This window comes from Astatotilapia calliptera, chromosome 3, assembly GCF_900246225.1.
Source record: "Astatotilapia calliptera chromosome 3, fAstCal1.2, whole genome shotgun sequence".
NCBI lineage: Eukaryota > Metazoa > Chordata > Actinopteri > Cichliformes > Cichlidae > Astatotilapia > Astatotilapia calliptera.
In genome coordinates this window covers 1,643,864-1,650,783 of record NC_039304.1, presented here as the reverse complement: position 1 = coordinate 1,650,783, position 6,920 = coordinate 1,643,864, and the positions used below count along the sequence as shown (strand labels likewise).

The window sequence follows — 6,920 nt, the reverse complement described above, 5'->3', positions numbered from 1 at the left end:
AGCAGAGGAGATAAACGAGTGTTTCCAGAGACTCTTCATCAGCTGTCAGTCAGTGATGCAGCACATCCAGTATAAAGAGCAGCAGGGACTTCAGTGCTGGGACTGTACTAGGACTCATTGTTGCTTCACTTTTTCTAATCTTTGGATTTTTATTGAAGTTGATGAAAATGTTTTTCCCTCCTAGTTTGAGTTTGGACTTTCATTCATTAGAAGAACCTTGGTGTGTCCACTCTGAGCTCTGTAGGAACCCCAACAACAAGCCCAACAATCCAGATGGACGGTTCCAGCTGTTAACTGGAGGAATTCCATCCAAACATCTGCTCTCACTAAATTCTTCCTCACCTACAGACCGTGTTCTTCACTGCTTTAAACTTGGAAATGAATGCAGTCATTGGTCTGCGTGCTGCTTTGTTCAGAGAGCTGATTGGCTGCTGACAGTGTTTGATCAGAGCGTGTCAGCCGTTACTATGGTGACCATAAAGGTGAGAAACAGGAAGTGTTTGTGTCCAATCCTGAAGCCTGTCACCATTCTCCTCTCACAGCTTCACTGAGAAGCTGCAGCTTTACAGGAAACACTGGATCTTTGTTTCATACTGACTGTGTTTAGTACAATACTGCTGACAGCACCACCCACTCACTCCATCACTCTACTGACCTCAGAGTCTCCAGTCTGTAGTCTGGACTCTGCTGAAGATCAGACAGCTGCTTCACATCTGAATCCTTCAGGTTGTTTCCGTACAGGTCCAGCTCTCTCAGATGGGAGGGGTTGGACTTCAGTGCTGCTGCCAGATAATCACAGCTGATCTTTGACAAACCACAGCGCTCCAATCTGTATAAAGAATGAAAGATGTAAGTTTATTAGACAAAGTGTGAGCTTGAAATCATTCAGTGTTTCATCATCTGTTCAGAGCTGAAGAAGGTTCAGAATGTAGAAGTTTAGAAAATGGAAACTCCAAACAGCTGAAGCCAACAGGAAGCAGCTTCAAACAGGAAACTGTGCAGAGTTTCAGACTATATGTCCTGATGCAGCCAGTTGGATTTTGGAGATTTGAATCTCTGTTCTGTGACTAAGTCCTTGAATCATTTCTTCCAGTTGGTCCAACAAGACAGACTAAGTGTTGGACATGTGTTGTGGCTCCATTAGGGGAGCTTCTAAATGTGATGTGATGGCCCCTCTGGGTCAGGTGTAAGCCATAGGTGTCAAACTCTGGGCAGCGGGACAAATTTGGCCCACGAAGCCATAAAAAATAACTATAAAAAAGAAATGCAGAAAACAGGAGCTTTCTGGACAGGTGGGAGAATATGATGAAAATTTGATAAAATGATAAAATTTAATTCAGAAGGCTGCAAATACATTTTTTATTTAAGAAATGAATTCCACTGATGTGTTATTTAATGTGTGTAATATTAAGTTATATATATGGTTTAGTATTAAGCTTTGCTTGTTCCATATTCAGTTTTTCAGCAAAACTTGTTTGAGTCCATAAGAAAAGATTCCTTGTTATATTTGGAGGAAGATTTTTTTTCAATGAATATTAATGTTAGCCCGCGACTTTGATCCAGTTTTGAATTTTGGCCCACTGTGTATTTGAGTTTGACACCCCTGATGTAAGCTTTCTAATGCAGCTTTGATCTTCACAGTCTGCTTCATGAAACTCATTCTAACCCTGAATGTCAGAGTGTTCCTCCTTCTCTTTCCCATCATTCATGCTGGCAGTGGAGGAGATTTGGATGTTGGACTGTGTTTTGGATGATGTGTGTATGTTTGTGTTGGACTGCTGTCTGTAAAGCAAACGCACATTTTGCTTTGGATTTCAGTGTCAGACAGACTTTAAGGTGGAATGAAGAGTTGGAGAGTTTCACAGTGAATTATCCAGTGGAGGATTTTTCTTCTTCTTTGAAGGTTTGAAATGTGAACATTGTTCTGCTGCAGTCAATGGACTAAACCAGAGAAGAAGAAAACAGACTTTACCATGAAGATCCTCAGTGTGGATCAGTATAATATCAGCCTGATGTCTGCAGTTTAGTGTCAGCACAACTTTCACATCATATTCATCTCAGCACAACTAAAACATGCTGACTGACCCCAGAGTTTCAAGTCCACATCCTGGACTCTTAAGGAAACCACACAGATGCTTCACTCCTGGATCCTGCAGCTTGTAGTTCCAGCTCAGCTCCAGCTGTCTCAGATGGGAGGGGTTGGACTTCAGTGCTGCTGCCAGATAATCACAGCTGATCTCTGACAAACCACAGCCGCACAATCTGTATAAAGAATGAAAGATGTAAGTTTATTAGACAAAGTGTGAGCTTGAAATCATTCAGTGTTTCATCATCTGTTCAGAGCTGAAGAAGGTTCAGAATGTAGAAGTTTAGAAAATGGAAACTCCAAACAGCTGAAGCCAACAGGAAGCAGCTTCAAACAGGAAACTGTGCAGAGTTTCAGACTATATGTCCTGATGCAGCCAGTTGGATTTTGGAGATTTGAATCTCTGTTCTGTGACTAAGTCCTTGAATCATTTCTTCCAGTTGGTCCAACAAGACAGACTAAGTGTTGGACATGTGTTGTGGCTCCATTAGGGGAGCTTCTAAATGTGATGTGATGGCCCCTCTGGGTCAGGTGTAAGCCATAGGTGTCAAACTCTGGGCAGCGGGACAAATTTGGCCCACGAAGCCATAAAAAATAACTATAAAAAAGAAATGCAGAAAAAAGGAGCTTTCTGGACAGGTGGGAGAATATGATGAAAATTTGATAAAATGATAAAATTTAATTCAGAAGGCTGCAAATACATTTTTTATTTAAGAAATGAATTCCACTGATGTGTTATTTAATGTGTGTAATATTAAGTTATATATATGGTTATATAAGTTATATATATTGTTTAGTATTAAGCTTTGCTTGTTCCATATTCAGTTTTTCAGCAAAACTTGTTTGAGTCCATAAGAAAAGATTCCTTGTTATATTTGGAGGAAGATTTTTTTTCAATGAATATTACTGTTAGCCCGCGACTTTGATCCAGTTTTGAATTTTGGCCCACTGTGTATTTGAGTTTGACACCCCTGATGTAAGCTTCCTAATACAGCTTTGATATTCACAGTCTGCTTCATGAAACTCATTCTAACCCTGAATGTCAGAGTGTTCCTCCTTCTCTTTCCCATCATTCATGCTGGCAGTGGAGGAGATTTGGATGTTGGACTGTGTTTTGGATGATGTGTGTATGTTTGTGTTGGACTGCTGTCTGTAAAGCAAACGCACATTTTGCTTTGGATTTCAGTGTCAGACAGACTTTAAGGTGGAATGAAGAGTTTCAGAGTTTCACAGTGAATTATCCAGTGGAGAATTTTTCTTCTTCTTTGAAGGTTTGAAATGTGAACATTGTTCTGCTGCAGTCAATGGACTAAACCAGAGAAGAAGAAAACAGACTTTACCATGAAGATCCTCAGTGTGGATCAGTATAATATCAGCCTGATGTCTGCAGTTTAGTGTCAGCACAACTTTCACATCATATTCATCTCAGCACAACTAAAACATGCTGACTGACCCCAGAGTTTCAAGTCCACATCCTGGACTCTCCAGGAAACCACACAGATGCTTCACTCCTGAATCCTCCAGCTTGTAGTTGCCGCTCAGGTCCAGCTGTCTCAGATGGGAGGGGTTGGACTTCAGTGCTGCTGCCAGATAATCACAGCTGATCTCTGACAAACCACAGCACCTCAATCTGTATAATGAATGAAAGATGTAAGTTTATTAGACAAAGTGTGAGCTTGAAATCATTCAGTGTTTCATCATCTGTTCAGAGCTGAAGAAGGTTCAGAATGTAGAAGTTTAGAAAATGGAAACTCCAAACAGCTGAAGCCAACAGGAAGCAGCTTCAAACAAACACAACAAGAGAAAAAACTCTGAATGTTTCACATTAAAGTCGTACATTTATCATAAAAACAGGACAAAGACTTGAAAAAGTCGTGTTTTTCCTTCCAGGAACCACAAGGCTTCACTTTTAAAGGTGAAGTGTGAAAGAAATGGACATATTTGAAGTCCAACACCTTTTTCCAGTCACATTATTAAAGCAGACAAACTACAAGCTCATTTTCATTCCAACAAGTCATCTTCTGACCTGGACTAACAACACTGGTCTCTATGTGCAGCTGGCTGTGAGACCAGTGCTCAGGGAGCGTCTACAAAGTGCAACACTGAAAGAACATCACACACTCATTTGCTTCCATCATCCAACCTGAAGAGGAAACAGAGACGGCTCCCCTTCAAAGTAAAAGCTGCTCCTTTTGGACACAGTATCAAAGAAAGTCTACAGTATAACATAGAAAAGACAGAACAAAGTTTTGGTTGTTTTTAAATTGTGCAGAAATGAAACTACACTAAGCTCAATTATGTGACAGACATTTCATCCCATGTCAGTTTGGCCTCATCCTGGGCCGGATTATCCAGCACACACTCTGACCACAGGCCCAGGGGCCACGCACAGCTGGGCTCCATCCAAGAAACAGGAAACAAACCAACACAATAATAAAAAGCACCATGTGATCTTCTTACATCTTCAAGACAAACATAGTAAAAACATGAGCATATTTGTTTCCTGATAAAATGATGTGACAGGTAGAACAGAGTAAAGTGGTGGTGTTACAGCCTTTCTCCCCTCTGCTGCCGAGGCTGTTAGTCTCTCCCAAACTCAGCTACAGGACTTCCAAATGAATGAAAGCAGCAGAAGTGGCTTTACAAATGAAAGAGGAAGAGGAGAAGAAGAGGAGAGGGAGGCCACCCTGACCATCACTCCAGCTGAAAACATCACACTTCCATTAAAGTTGGTGAGAAAATGTTGAGCAGGATGAGCTGCTGGCTAATCTGGAGGCTGTAGCAGCAGCTCACAGTCACAGTGGATTTCCACTCATGAAAAAGCTCTGGCTGCTTCATTTCTCATCTCATATCAGAGACTTTAAAGCTTCACTGAAGCTGTACTGTGATGCTTCCATATCCCAGTGAGGCCTCCATAATGATTTCAGCTGTTCTGTACACACACTGTGTGCCCTGTATGGCTCAAAGTCTCTGCAGCCTGTTTTTATCTGCTATCATCAGATCTTCATCATCCTCATTCACATCCCTCACACACTCTACAGCCTCATCAGCACTGACTTCATCTTCACTGACTGATGGAGCACAACATGAACCTGTGGAGGCTGAAACACTGTCCTGTCAAACATCTCCCCGTCACCACTCCACTTCTGTCAGCCTTTAAATGAACCCTGCTCAAGTCTGTCACTTCTGTTTGGAGCCAAAAGGAAAAACTGTTGTTCAGTCGTTTGGAAAGACAACATTTCTGAAAGCACTCAAACTTCTTCACATTTGTCTTCAGACACATCCTGAACATTTAGGAACTAAAGAAAGTTTCAAACATCAATCAAAGACCTGAAATATAGAAAAACAACAACAGCCGCAGTCAGTGAACTCACCTCAGAGTCTCCAGTCGACAGTTTGGACTCTCCAGTCCAGCACACAGAAGCTTCACACCTGAATCCTGGAGGTTGTAGTTGTCATCATTCCAACTCATGTCCAGCTGTGTCAGATGGGAGGGGTTGGACTTCAGAGCTGAGGCCACAACTTCACAGTGAGACTCTGAGAGTTGACACCCAGTCAGTCTGTGATGATAGAAAATATAAAATGTGTTATTATAAAAGCAGAAAATCTGCATTATAAACAGAGACTGAATGTATATGAAGACAAAACAGAGTGAGGTCATAATCTGATGAATCTGCTCTTCACATCTGTGCTTCAGCTCCTCTTACTGTGTTTGACATGACACAACGATTGAGTCTCTCTCAGACCTGCAGACTTTTAATGAGAATCTTTGTTTGGCTTTAATCTGCAGATGAAGGAGGAAGATGGTGTCACATTTAGGCTTCCATAATGTCCACAGTCTGTCACTGAGATCTGATCCAGAGTCAGAGTGAAGACACACATTTGGACTGTTTCCTGTTTTGACTCCAGAACATTTTGAATGAGTTCAGCTCAGTGAAGAGTTCCAGCTGGAAAGATGATCTCTGTTTGCTACCTGCTGTCAGGTACGACTGTTCACGTCCACACGCAGGAAAAACCTGCTGACTGTTACCAAACGGAGCAGAAATCGCATCACTGGACAATAATGATGAATGAACTCAGAGCTGCTGATATCAGATCTGATTTCAGGGGAACTAAACACAGAAATGATTGGCTCATTTGAGCTTTCTGAGCCATTATCTGCTGGTGTGTCGCTAGTTGGCAGAAAATGATTTGTATTCCTGTTCAGGGCTTCAGTGTTTATGAGTCCAGATCCAGGTGACAGCAAGTCAAAATGATGTTACCAGTCTGTGTCCAGCAGCAGCCTGTATTCACTTTGAATATTGTTATAACCTGACATGGATCAGTTTGTCTTTGATTGGTTTGTAAATGTCACTGTTTCCATTGGACCTGAGTGACGTACAAAGACAGAGAGGGAGAGAAAGGAGAGAGAGGATGGAGACAGCAAAGAGAGAGCAAACACAAACAGGTGAGAGTGGACAGGTGACCAAGGTCAGCAACCAATCAGAGAGCTTCTGTTTGAGCCACAGTCACTGATGATGACTGCACATAACCAAGCAGTGTGTTACTCTGATATCAAATATGGATCCTGCTCTTATAATAATGATCATCAGATGATATTATTGTGTTATTTTGTAGCTGAATACGATGTTTGTGTGATTATCAGTGAAAGAAGCAGTGAGGAGGATGGAGAGAGAGAGAGAGGACAGAGGGTGAAGTTAGAAACACTAAAAGGATTTTTCATGGATTTCATGGATGATTTGAGTGATTTCCAGCAGGACACTTAAACATGTCAGTGGACGTCCTAAAGAACATATTCACTGATATGAAACGTGTCATTGAACAGGATTAATAT

The 6,920-nt window shown here is 41.5% G+C and overlaps 1 pseudogene; it reads right to left on the bottom strand.

Annotated features, from left to right (window-relative positions):
* Positions 1-663: 663 nt before the first annotated feature.
* LOC113015973 (protein NLRC3-like) overlaps positions 664-6,920 on the bottom strand; it is a 66,855-nt pseudogene continuing 60,598 nt past the window's right edge.